A 15,103-nucleotide genomic window follows, 5' to 3' on the forward strand; every position below is an offset into this window, starting at 1 on the left:
TGCTGGAAAGCTCAGGAGGTCTGACTTCCATGGGAGCTCATCGCAAGGGAAGCTGGTGAACCCTTGCTGAACCCGGAATAGCTGAGAGCTTCCAGGGACCCCAGTAAGAAAAACTTGGACCGAGGCCAACAATGAAGTATAGCCATGCAGGGCTCATTGCTGCCAGCCTGAAACTTTGACTTTGTTCCAGTGTGTAGCACTACCAGATGCCCCTATAGATGCTATAGTTTTCTATGTGCTATATATTGCTAAATCTTTAAAAAAAATCATATCTACGGTTCACTGCATTGGTATAATTTTAAAGATGAAAATATTTCCTATTTTTATAAATTTGTGTTGGATATATATTGTGGGTTGTGCCTTAATTATTTCCTGAATTGTTGTTTTAAATGCTTTACATACCTGTCTCCGAAGTTAAGCCTACCTGCTCACAGCCAATCTACCAAGGGTTGAGCATGGGAATAATTTTCAGCGACCTATTATGAGCACTAGGCTGTGTTAGTCGCCTTATTGCCAAAAGTAGGTATATATTTACCACTGCTAATAATCCACTTTCCAAAAGACTGCATGCAGAAGATCAAGACAGTTAGAAAGTAAAGGGCTGATTAGGAAACATTGTTATTACAGGGTAAACTTGTAGCTCATTGCATGTTAAAATTCTCACAACACTAAATTTGCAAAGATCATGCAGAAGGTATTCCTTTCAGATTTTTTTTTCTAAAATAGTCTCTACCTGGCAAAGGTCATTGATCAGTTTTTTATCATTGGAAAATCCAGTGGTTGCAATATTACTTTATGCAGCAAAGGCATTTGCTCTCATGTAACGTATATTTTTCTTTACAGTTACTGCTGTCTTTAATTTCATCATTCAGTTCACATGGTGATAGCCTTTTTGTATAAGAAATTAAACACAAGTATTATTATAATGTAAAATAACTATATTATTATAAGTTGTGCTTCGATTGGTTAAATTAGTGTTACTATGGGAACCTGACAAGGATGCCTGTTGTCTCCATGCTTGTTTGGCCTATTCATATAGCCATTAGGAGAATGTCCTATTACGTATCAGTAATCTTCATTACTCCTGGACCTGTGGTCCTTATCTGATTCATTACTTATGGAGACCTATCATCTCCCCGGCAGAAAAAAGAACACAAGGAATGCTCATTATCCCAGGTCCCTAGGTCCTCGTCCCATTCATTACTTATGGAGAATACCAAAGCGAGACAACCCCCAACCGTACCCCATAAAAAAACACGCAGGACACCACACTCAAAGTAGCACCCAAGAAAATGTATTCAAACTAGGAATAAGCCAGCTCAATCACCTGCTTCAGCAACCGGTTAATGGACAGGAAGGAGGCATTCTCCCCCCTCTGAAGCAGACCCAAAAGAAACAAAAAAGGCCTCAGACTTCCGAAAAGACCTAGAGCAATCCACAGACACCACAGGAGCCTGTTTCACGTCCTACAAGGACCAGTCCAAGTCCCTGGAAAAGTCAGGAACCTCCACCAGAGCCGGCAGAACCAGCTCCTGGAACTTATGGCATTGAGAATCCACCTTCGGCACAAAAGAGACAAAAGAGTCATCCAACCTCAAAACCACACCATCATCAGAAAAAGAGAAGTAGGGTTCCCAAGGCATGAGACCACCTAGTTCCCCAATCGGCCTCATGAAAATGACCTTGAAGGTGACAAACTTAATATCAATCAACTCCAAAGGTTAGAAAGTGGCTGACACCAGAGCCCTGAACACCAACAGCAAATCCCACAAGGGAAAAAGCGACTTCACCACAGAGTGAGCAAGAGAAAACCTGTGAAGCAAACACCATGGGGGCTGACCACAGCCCAAATGGAAGGAACAGAAACTGGTAATGAACCCCCCGTGATGCAGAACTTCAGAAACCTCTGGAAGAGGGGATGAACAGGCACATGATAGTATGCATTCTGCAAGCACCAATGGGATAATCCAATGCAGGGTCTCCATCTTGAAGGGGAGATGCATCACAAACCGGTTCAGAGCCTTCAAATCCAAAACCAGCCAAAATCCCCCTGCAGCCTTTGCCACCAGAAAGATGATTGAATAAACCCAACCACCTCCAAGGGTTCGACCACCTGAATGGCTCCCTTCTGTAGCAGAGAATGAATCCTCTGCATCAGAATCACCCGCCTTGTTTCACTGGATGGCCAAGGTGTCGGATGAAAAGAGGAAGCCAAAGGGACCTCCTAAAACTTGATCCTGTAGCTGTGCCCCACAATCAGGGCTGGCTTTAGGGCAGTGCGACTGGTTCCACTGCACGGAGCGCTGACCTGTGGAGGGGACGTGGAACTCAGGGGGGAGTGCTGTGTTTAGCAATAACTTATGATTGGAGAGATAAGGGGTACTTTAGCTCCTGGTAGTGAGAGAATCTGAAGAGGCAGTCATGGATTGTGGGGGCCCCATAAATGATTGTACCACTGGGCACCACTAGCACTAAAGCCGTCCCTGCTGACAATGTCCAACACCCAGGCATCGGTAGTAGACTGCTCCCATGCCTGGAGGAAGTGACCACTTACCACAAATTCCTGCCCCATCATATAGTCAGGAACACGGCCTAGGAGGGGGGATTTCACCTTCCAATCCTGTATTGTCCTACAGTGAAATAACCTTGAGACCTGGGGAACAGCGCCCTGGAGGAGGAGCAAAAGGGAGATTTAGGCTTAAAGGACAGTCTTTCAGTAGCCGTGCTCTTGAGGGAGGAGAAATGTTTCTTCTCCTTGAATAACTCATGCAGCTTGTCCTCTGATCCTGCCCCAAACAACAATGCAACATCAACATGGATGCCTTTTGGGCGAAATCCATCCTCCAGTCCTTAATAACAATATTCCTATGACCTGCCATACAAGTCCCTCCAGACAAGGCCAATGCAGTGACCACATCGAAAGAAATATCATAAAGATATTTAACTTGGCACTTAATTCTGATCCAGCAGACCAGCACAGTCTGAGACATCATCCAAGGACCTGAACAGCGCCATGAGATCCATCAGTAAAGATTGCACCACATAAGTACCATAGATCCCAGACCGAAGAGTGAGAAGCGAACCAGAGTAGACCTTGCGAAGGGAGGCATCCACCTTCTTATCCACCACATCCTTGAAGACAGCATCTTCCACCAAGGAGGACTGCCCCACCAGACTGACCACAAATTGATCAAAGGAAAATGCATCTGGCATGGCTTTCTGCATATCCTGCAAGGGGAACAATTTCACCATGAAGCGGGCAACATGATCTTATCCGGGTCCTTCCACTACCTCTTGAGGACCTCAGAAATATACTGATGAACAGGCACATCCAGGGTCATAGAACTTTGAAACTGCCACAGCAAGTCCCCAGAAGAAGTTGAAGGCATTTCCTTATCTGTGAAGCCCATATTAGATTTCACATGCTTAACCAAATCCAGCGGCATGTCCTTGGAAAACATACTACCCCTTCAGATCCTCAGAACCTTGTAACTCCTTACCAGACCCAGAAGAGGAAGGAGACGGAACAGGCCCCATCCCTTTCGGTTTAGGTGAGTCCCTCATCTCCAACAATGTCTCCCAACTCGAAAACCTCAATTTTGCATCCCCTCACTCCCTTCAGCGTTTTGGAGGGGAAGGAGAAGAGCTGGATGAACTACAGGCAGAAGAGGAAGACTCAGCTCCATGCTTTCCTTTACTGGTGTGCTTCCCCATGATCTTGTATCAGGAGAAACCACAGACCACAGCAGTGCAACACAAAACTAGGAGTAATAATTCAGATAAGGGAATACGAGGAACACAACTGCTGTGCAATACTTACCCCAGGCAGAAATCCTTTTATACCACCAAAATCGAAAAGTAGCCTGCCATCAGGCCATCCCAGGCAAGCCCTCCATGACCATTGCACGTGGACCCAGCCGGACTGTCCTCTGTGTAGTCCCTGGAAACCAGATGTTGCAGGAGCCCGCCTGCAAAGCTCCGACGTGCCAACAAAGACTTCCAGCATCTGCCAATTGGGCCCAGCAGTCAGGAAGGCACGACTGCGACCCAGAAACACCCAGGCCACCAAGGGACGGACATCTGCCTGCTGTGTCTCCCGGCAAGCCCGGTAGACCAGGAGACGCATACTGCAAAGAAGACGGCCGCAACAGACACCTCAAACCTCTCCTCTCACCTAGCAGGAGCAGCCCAGCAAACCCTCATCCCATTCTGTCAGAGAACAAAAAAATGAACAGAACGAATGGACGGTAAGTATGGTTTATGTACTCCCTGTGGGAGAGTTGTGGGGTAGGGGGAACCTGCATTCTGTATGTTCTTTTTTGGGGGGGGGGGATGTTAGATCTCCATAAGTAATGAATGGAACGAGATCCTAGGGACCTGGGGGTAATTATACCTCTGCAATTAAACCCCATGCAGATGACTTTGTTTGTTTCCTGAAAACAGATCCACCAATCAATGAAGAAAGTTTTAAATGGATCCAGGACCTTAATGGATATTGAGCATGTAGAATTAACAATCAGACCTATGGTTTATTCAAGTCTTTGGAGTCTGTTATCCTTATTCGGTTTAATTTGAAATCATGAGCAGTACTCAAAGAGATAATTAGGTTTTAACATTTCAAAGTATCCTTCAGACTCTTACTCCTTGAATTATCCATCCTCATCAATGAAAGTTTATTTTCTTCCAAATTGCTTGCATTTTTTGCCCCTTGTGATTATTGTAACAAAGAACAACGGTTCCTGCGGTATGATATTTGTATAAATAATTCAAATATTTGCTTAATAGCAATTTAACATGACATAGAAAGGTTGATGTCGAAAAGAGGTGCAAGGACAAGTTTCAATCAGTCTCAGTAATGTTTATATTTCAAAACATACGTTGTTTAATTGTACAGTCAATATATAGTTTGTCACAGAAACATGTGAAAAACACAACATAAACTTTACGGGTGCACAGTGTCCCAAGTGTATACATATGAAACCAAAAGAAATTTTAACAACACACAAATAAACATACAAATAGCGGTTTCTTATAGGATGACCAATTAAAGGAAAATGACCCAAATATTGATAAATAATTTTAACTAGTGACTATATCTAGTCATAGACACTGTTTGTAGGTTCAATTCCTTATAGCGTCGACGGCGTTTCAACCCTTGAGAATATGGGTCTCATCAGGACAGGACAAATGGGGACATCTACAAATAAAACGGAGTGAAAATTAAGTGTTGGAAGTGACAAATTCGTAATTTTAATCAATGTATATTGGGGATCAATGTACCTGTAAAGAGACTTGTAATCACCCATGCATGATGGAAAGGATAAAATTGACTTACAGGTAGCCCAGCCGGGTACTGTTGTCATGTGTAGGACAAAAATTAGGGGTTAGCGTCAAGGAAACAAGGTAGTACTCATTCATTTACATTTTATGTGAATGATTGTAAAAAAGCACACTACTCACCACTGTCGTGGTCAGCGACTCAGGGTAATGAATTCCGCTCTCCAGAGTTTTTTCAAAAATAATAATGGCTACAGGACAATGCCTGGAAATGTTGCGTTAGCACCCAATGGTGCTAGGATCAACAGCCACGTAATAGGTTATTATTTCCTGCAGGACGGTGCCTGGTGAGGAAAACGAATATCATATAAGTAAAGCGATGTACCAAATGGTTAAGGTACGATTGGCAAGCAATCGCGGGAGAGATATCCTACCTGAAAGGATCTTCAGCTGCTCAATGGCGTCTCCGTGGATCGGTAGTGCGGAGGCTGTCTGCACTTCCGGGTATAGACGCTTGCAGACCTGACGGGGAGAGTAACGAAAACTCGATCCGCCGCAAGGTCTGGTAATAGAATGTCGAGTGTGTTACAGGGGTGTAAGGGCTAATCGGCATTCATGTGACAGCCCTTAGACATAGCTAAAATAGCTGTGAGGCATATTTTTGTGGAATAGCATACGAGGACAATATTATGACTAATGCTACCCTATATATAGTATAGCACTATTACGTTCAAAGTATTACATCACTTTGTATTCGATCATCTAGACACATACATTTTCAACATGTAACAATTCACAATTAATATATAGCACAAGATGACTTATCATTACTAATATACAATGTGCAATCATGTATATAGAAGCAAGTAATATAAGAACAAATAAAGAAAGCTTCAACGCTGCAATGGATCAGAACAGCCTGAATGATCTAAACAGAGAAGCAGGCAATGATAGTATATTCACAAGGAAAAAAGGGGGGATTTCTACAGGTTAGTTTCTGATACTGGATACATATCCTCTCCATTCATCCGCTGAATTCAGACCATGATTAATGGAGTCAATTCTTTCAATCCAGTGACATTCTCTGCGTTGTAGAATTTGTGCGATATCACCTCCTCTGTCGGGCATGGTTATGGTATCAATCACTTGCCATCTGATTTGATCTGCAGTGTGATTGTGATCTTTGAAATGTGTTACTAGTGGTGCTGTCAAAACTAGTTTCCTAATACGGCTTCTATGTTGGCCTACCCTTGCTTTAATCGGCTGCTGTGTCTGTCCAACATAGGGAAGGCCACAAGGACACCATATACAATACACAACGTTGCGTGTATTACAGTTTGAGAATGTTCCCAATGTGTGTGTTATATCCCCATGTTGGAACGTAGTGGTTTTGGACGTAAAGGGACATACCACGCAGCTGCCACATGGGTGATGTCCAACCACTGGTGGTAGACGCCATGCTGTCTCTAATGTGGCTGATGCTGCTTTTATTTTTTCATTCGAGGAGTTTACCAAATGATCCTTTAAATTCCTTGCTCTTTTATAGGCAAAGAGAGGAACCTCTAATGATGTATCAATGCCCTTTAGAATATGCCAGTTTTTTGTTATTAAACTGCGAATTTTGTTGGTATGTGTACCAAAGGTGGTTACGCAAACAATTTTCTGCATATCTTTTTTTGGTCGTTTCACTAAAAGTTCTTCCCGTGGACAGTACCACGCACGTTTTAATGATCTCTTTACCAACTTGTTGGGATATCCTCTATTCAAAAGCTTTAATTTCAGAATTTCTGATTCTCTTTTATAGTCATCCCTTCGGGCACAGTTGCGACGGATGCGCAAAAACTGCCCGAAGGGAAGGCCGTCTCTTAGGGCTCTGGGGTGATGACTTTTGTACGATATAAAGTATTCCTTTCAGTGTCTTTTCTGTGCAGCGATGTAATCAACTTGTCTCCCTCATGTATAATATTCAAGTCTAGAAAGGCAATGTGGTCCTTTAAGATCGTGGATGTGAATGTCAGATGTTTCTGTATGTTATTTAAATGTGTCACAAAAGCATGAAAGTTTTCTATTGTGCCACTCCAAACTAAAAAAAATGTCATCTATATATCAATACCAACATTTAATGTTGGTACGATATGGGTTGGAATCATGGATGGCATAAGTGCGTTCAAGTTGGTCCATATAGATATTCGCCAGGTTGGGAGCAAAAATTGCTCCCATGCTGGTCCCACAGCACTGTTGATAATATACACCTTTGTGCACAAAATAATTCCTTTGGAGGGCAATACTCAATAGAGAGATTATGAATGGGGTGGGTACATTCATAGGCCTAGGTCTATTATCCAAAAGACATTCAATAACACTAATGCTGTCCTCCTGTGGTATATTCGTATACAGCGCTGAGATATCAAGGGTAGCCAAAAAATCAGTCTCTACATTGAATTTCACGGTATCCAACAGATTTATCATATGCATTGTATCTCGGACGTAACTAGGTTGAATGGGTACATAGTCTCGGATAAAGAAGTCTATATATTTTCCTATAGGCTCTAGAATCGAGCCGCAACCTGATAGAATTGGTCTGCCCGGAGGGTGTGTAATGCTTTTGTGGATCTTAGGTAAAGTGTATAGGACCGGAGTCCTGGGGTTCTCTGAGTTTAAAAATTCAAACTCATGTTTGCTTAGGAAGCCAAGGTCTAATCCATTTCTAGTGATATTCAAAATTTCTTCTTTGATGTCACCAAGTGGATTATGAGTCAATTTACGATAATGTTTTTGATCAGAAATTTGCATGTTTATAGTAGTCTCATAATCAGAACGGTTTTGGACTACGATTCCTCCGCCTTTATCGGCTGGTTTTAGTATTATTGTAGAATCACATTTGAGATTATTCAAAGCCTGACGTTCCATAAGTGTGATATTGTATGGGGTGAACTGTCTGCTATTCTTCATAATTTCTACATTTTGTAAAATTACCTTTTCAAATGTAATCATTTCTGGCGGCATCATGCTATTATTCGGGTAAAAAATTGATGGAGGTCTAAGCCCTGTTACTGATTCTTTTCCAGAGTACGGCCTGTCTTTGAAGAATATGTTCAACCGAATTTTTCTGAAGAACTGGAATAACTCGGACTTCAGATTGAAAAAATTGTTTTTTTCTGTTACCACAAATGATAGGCCTTTACTAAGTAAAGATATAATATCTTTACTTAGTAAAGGCCTATCATTTGTGGTAACAGAAAAAACCAATTTTTTCAATCTGAAGTCCGAGTTATTCCAGTTCTTCAGAAAAATTCGATATAATATCTTTACTTAGTAAAGGCCTATCATTTGTGGTAACAGAAAAAACCAATTTTTTCAATCTGAAGTCCGAGTTATTCCAGTTCTTCAGAAAAATTCGGTTGAACATATTCTTCAAAGACAGGCCGTACTCTGGAAAAGAATCAGTAACAGGGCTTAGACCTCCATCAATTTTTTACCCGAATAATAGCATGATGCCGCCAGAAATGATTACATTTGAAAAGGTAATTTTACAAAATGTAGAAATTATGAAGAATAGCAGACAGTTCACCCCATACAATATCACACTTATGGAACGTCAGGCTTTGAATAATCTCAAATGTGATTCTTCAATAATACTAAAACCAGCCGATAAAGGCGAAGGAATCGTAGTCCAAAACCGTTCTGATTATGAGACTACTATAAACATGCAAATTTCTGATCAAAAACATTATCGTAAATTGACTCATAATCCACTTGGTGACATCAAAGAAGAAATTTTGAATATCACTAGAAATGGATTAGACCTTGGCTTCCTAAGCAAACATGAGTTTGAATTTTTAAACTCAGAGAACCCCAGGACTCCGGTCCTATACACTTTACCTAAGATCCACAAAAGCATTACACACCCTCCGGGCAGACCAATTCTATCAGGTTGCGGCTCGATTCTAGAGCCTATAGGAAAATATATAGACTTCTTTATCCGAGACTATGTACCCATTCAACCTAGTTACGTCCGAGATACAATGCATATGATAAATCTGTTGGATACCGTGAAATTCAATGTAGAGACTGATTTTTTGGCTACCCTTGATATCTCAGCGCTGTATACGAATATACCACAGGAGGACAGCATTAGTGTTATTGAATGTCTTTTGGATACTAGACCTAGGCCTATGAATGTACCCACCCCATTCATAATCTCTCTATTGAGTATTGCCCTCCAAAGGAATTATTTTGTGCACAAAGGTGTATATTATCAACAGTGCTGTGGGACCAGCATGGGAGCAATTTTTGCTCCCAACCTGGCGAATATCTATATGGACCAACTTGAACGCACTTATGCCATCCATGATTCCAACCCATATCGTACCAACATTAAATGTTGGTATCGATATATAGATGACATTTTTTTAGTTTGGAGTGGCACAATAGAAAACTTTCATGCTTTTGTGACACATTTAAATAACATACAGAAACATCTGACATTCACATCCACGATCTTTAAGGACCACATTGCCTTTATAGACTTGAATATTATACATGAGGGAGACAAGTTGATTACATCGCTGCACAGAAAAGACACTGAAAGGAATACACTACTATCGTACAAAAGTCATCACCCCAGAGCCCTAAGAGACGGCCTTCCCTTCGGGCAGTTTTTGCGCATCCGTCGCAACTGTGCCCGAAGGGATGACTATAAAAGAGAATCAGAAATTCTGAAATTAAAGCTTTTGAATAGAGGATATCCCAACAAGTTGGTAAAGAGATCATTAAAACGTGCGTGGTACTGTCCACGGGAAGAACTTTTAGTGAAACGACCAAAAAAAGATATGCAGAAAATTGTTTGCGTAACCACCTTTGGTACACATACCAACAAAATTCGCAGTTTAATAACAAAAAACTGGCATATTCTAAAGGGCATTGATACATCATTAGAGGTTCCTCTCTTTGCCTATAAAAGAGCAAGGAATTTAAAGGATCATTTGGTAAACTCCTCGAATGAAAAAATAAAAGCAGCATCAGCCACATTAGAGACAGCATGGCGTCTACCACCAGTGGTTGGACATCACCCATGTGGCAGCTGCGTGGTATGTCCCTTTACGTCGAAAACCACTACGTTCCAACATGGGGATATAACACACACATTGGGAACATTCTCAAACTGTAATACACGCAACGTTGTGTATTGTATATGGTGTCCTTGTGGCCTTCCCTATGTTGGACAGACACAGCAGCCGATTAAAGCAAGGGTAGGCCAACATAGAAGCCGTATTAGGAAACTAGTTTTGACAGCACCACTAGTAACACATTTTAAAGATCACAATCACACTGCAGATCAAATCAGATGGCAAGTGATTGATACCATAACCATGCCCGACAGAGGAGGTGATATCGCACAAATTCTACAACGCAGAGAATGTCACTGGATTGAAAGAATTGACTCCATTAATCATGGTCTGAATTCAGCGGATGAATGGAGAGGATATGTATCCAGTATCAGAAACTAACCTGTAGAAATCCCCCCTTTTTTCCTTGTGAATATACTATCATTGCCTGCTTCTCTGTTTAGATCATTCAGGCTGTTCTGATCCATTGCAGCGTTGAAGCTTTCTTTATTGGTTCTTATATTACTTGCTTCTATATACATGATTGCACATTGTATATTAGTAATGATAAGTCATCTTGTGCTATATATTAATTGTGAATTGTTACATGTTGAAAATGTATGTGTCTAGATGATCGAATACAAAGTGATGTAATACTTTGAACGTAATAGTGCTATACTATATATAGGGTAGCATTAGTCATAATATTGTCCTCATATGCTATTCCACAAAAATATGCCTCACAGCTATTTTAGCTATGTCTAAGGGCTGTCACATGAATGCCGATTAGCCCTTACACCCCTGTAACACACTCGACATTCTATTACCAGACCTTGCGGCGGATCGAGTTTTCGTTACTCTCCCCGTCAGGTCTGCAAGCGTCTATACCCGGAAGTGCAGACAGCCTCCGCACTACCGATCCACGGAGACGCCATTGAGCAGCTGAAGATCCTTTCAGGTAGGATATCTCTCCCGCGATTGCTTGCCAATCGTACCTTTCCCATTTGGTACATCGCTTTACTTATATGATATTCGTTTTCCTCACCAGGCACCGTCCTGCAGGAAATAATAACCTATTACGTGGCTGTTGATCCTAGCACCATTGGGTGCTAACGCAACATTTCCAGGCATTGTCCTGTAGCCATTATTATTTTTGAAAAAACTCTCTGGAGAGCGGAATTCATTACCCTGAGTCGCTGACCACGACAGTGGTGAGTAGTGTGCTTTTTTACAATCATTCACATAAAATGTAAATGAATGAGTACTACCTTGTTTCCTTGACGCTAACCCCTAATTTTTGTCCTACACATGACAACAGTACCCGGCTGGGCTACCTGTAAGTCAATTTTATCCTTTCCATCACGCATGGGTGATTACAAGTCTCTATACAGGTACATTGATCCCCAATACACATTGATTAAAATTACGAATTTGTCACTTCCAACACTTAATTTTCACTCCGTTTTAATTGTAGATGTCCCCATTTGTCCTGTCCTGATGAGACCCATATTCTCAAGGGTTGAAACGCCGTCGACGCTATAAGGAATTGAACCTACAAACAGTGTCTATGACTAGATATAGTCACTAGTTAAAATTATTTATCAATATTTGGGTCATTTTCCTTTAATTGGTCATCCTATAAGAAACCGCTATTTGTATGTTTATTTGTGTGTTGTTAAAATTTCTTTTGGTTTCATATGTATACACTTGGGACACTGTGCACCCGTAAAGTTTATGTTGTGTTTTTCACATGTTTCTGTGACAAACTATATATTGACTGTACAATTAAACAACGTATGTTTTGAAATATAAACATTACTGAGACTGATTGAAACTTGTCCTTGCACCTCTTTTCGACATCAACCTTTCTATGTCATGTTAAATTGCTATTAAGCAAATATTTGAATTATTTATACAAATATCATACCGCAGGAACCGTTGTTCTTTGTTACAATATGACGCCCTGGTTCCGTTGTGAGTAGGGTTTCCCTTGTTCTTCCCTGAGACCTTGTGATTATTGGTCACATGGGACTTAATCGAATGTTGATTTTTGCAGTTTTTTGTTTGTTATCTGATCTGACCCATGTTTCCCTCTGTGCATTTTTTAGGAAAGTTAAAACTGGGTTAGTCAGTTTTGTATGAGAAGCTAAATGACCATGTTTGATCATGTACATGTCAGTATCTAAGTGAGGTCTACCTTTAACAGATCTTTGTTTACACTACATCCCTCTTTTTTTGCGACATCTCTCATTTGTCTAAGCGTCCGAAGGTTATTGCCAATTTGACAATACCTATATAACACGTATGATCAAATTTTCCTTATTTCCAGACACCAACGTCAGTCTGATTTGAGACTTTGATGAATGTTGTAAAACAGTACAGAACCTTTTCGAATCATTGCTTCAAGGGAGTGGATTTAGTTGTTAAGCAATTTCTATAGATAAAAAATGGGACCTCTTCGACGCAAACCAGCTAATATCATTTTCTGAGTCGTATATCAGAGTAAAGAAAGGCGAATAAAGGATGGCACATATTTTCTTTTTAACATTTAAGGGATGAATGACATTCTTTGTCAGCTGCATTCATCTGTAGCACTACTGAAGCGGTTACATTTATGTTTAGAAATTATTCAAAGTTATGAGTTAGCAGAATGGTGTTTCTGGTGGTAATGTCAGAATTGACGTTCAGAATTGTTTACACTGAATAAGTGGGAAGGGGAATGCACATTTAGATTTTTCTAAGGGATTGTCAGAGATGACAAAGGTATTTGGTAAACAGCAGTTCCATTAGGTAATTAGTGAAGTGGAAAACTACAAATCCGTTATATTTTCCATAAAATATTTATTAAGTGCAAATATTTTCATTATACATATATGATGTGGAAGAAACGCATCAGGCGGTGGATGCAGATACCCCCAGGTTTGGCAGGTCTTGATACTTTTGTGCATCGATGATGTGGCTGTATTTGCACAGTCCCCCAAAAGGACTGCAACTGGCACTCTTTTACAGATTGTATGGAAGAGAGGAGTATGAAAATGAACATTTACAAAACCTTTACAATTAGTTGTGGTCATGCAGGAGGGTAACAACATGCATTTTGTATTAAAGGAAGTAAACTGCAAAATACTAACACTTTTAGCTATTTGGGGAGCCAGTTTTCATCTAAATTAGACTGGCAGCGCCATAGAGAGATCTGTGTCTCCAACATGATTAGGAATAATGAAGAGTTGATGAGGTTTGCCTCTAAGTTAAGTGATATTCCTATTGCCCATATACTCACCCTTTATAATGCTAAAACAATTTTAACAACAATGTATTGCGCAGGGATCTGGGCTATAGGGGACAAGAGCATTCTACAGATAACAGAAAAAAACTTTTTAAGGAGATTACTGTCAGTAACCCACTCTACCCTGGCATTATGGTACACTGGGTGTTGGGATTTGATTTCCTTTATGGTATCATTGAAACTAGATCCCTATTATTGTGGTGATCTGTCTGGCCCAAACAAGAAATTCTCTTCACTAAGATAGTTCTTAAGGGCTGTATGGTACTAGATATGATGAATAGAATCCTGCGGTTATGGAACATAAAACAGGCCTTTTTGGGACTGGACCAGGCAGAGAGGGATCTGTCTTTTCATTCAGAGGATATCTTAAGGTATTCAAAGAAATAAATAAGAGAGCATGTGGTGGAAGTCTGCCGTTGAAAGAGGAAACAAGTAGCTCTTCCCAAGGTTACAGTAGGCCGTAAAGAACATGGAATGAGGAATAAGGATGCAAACTGCACCTTACGATAGTCAACAATGCACAGCACAGGTATCTTTTAACTCTCTTCCATCGTCTCATTTTCCATCATCTGGCTGTTTTTTCTAAAAACGAAAGCTGGGGCACAATTATTAGAAAACATCCCTGTGATAACCAATCAGAACAGTCCTCTCAGCACTTAGCACTTTTTTGTACATTTTATCTGATCCCCAGGAAATCCCTTCTTAAACCATTATTCCTACAAGAAAGAATTATTTACCATCAGGCAGCTTTTACAAGTTTGCATGAATTAGAGGACGTTAGGGTATGCTATAGGGTTTCCTTGTGTCTCCCAAGAGCTATCCATATTAGAGCTATTTTTTATGATTCGGGAAACCAGAAAACTTTATAAGAGTTAATATACTAATCTTAGCTTGTCTCTTTGTTTGCTGGTGATTCCACGGGGGCTTCTTGGTCATATGTAAACAATAGTCAGCAGAACTGGAATTTTAACCTTACAGTTATAAATTGGTCTGGTGTATTTATGCATGATGTTTGCATGTACATTTATAGTATTTATGTGTTATTGTTTATTTTAACTGCTCTGGCACTGTGTGAATTTTGGTTTTAAGGGATTGATGTTTTAATCATATTGTAATAATTTATTGTAATATTTTCTGCTTTTATGGCTTACCTAATTTGCGCTGAATAAAGTTTTATGATGATGAAGTGCAGATATAAAAACTAATTTCCTTAGTGAAGCATGCATGTATACCATAAAAGAACAAAGAGCTCTCTATAGGGTAAGAAAGTTATTAATACTGTCACTAAATATTAATTCTACAAAAATGCAAATGGTGCAGAAAAGTGCTCAGTGCTCAAAGGAGTGATTAACACACAATTAACCTAAATGCACTTTGACAAGGGTGTTAATTAATATCAAGGGGAAAATAGGGTCATTTATGTCAGTATACA

Source organism: Lissotriton vulgaris, chromosome 8, assembly GCF_964263255.1.
Source record: "Lissotriton vulgaris chromosome 8, aLisVul1.2, whole genome shotgun sequence".
NCBI classification, from domain to species: Eukaryota; Metazoa; Chordata; class Amphibia; order Caudata; family Salamandridae; genus Lissotriton; species Lissotriton vulgaris.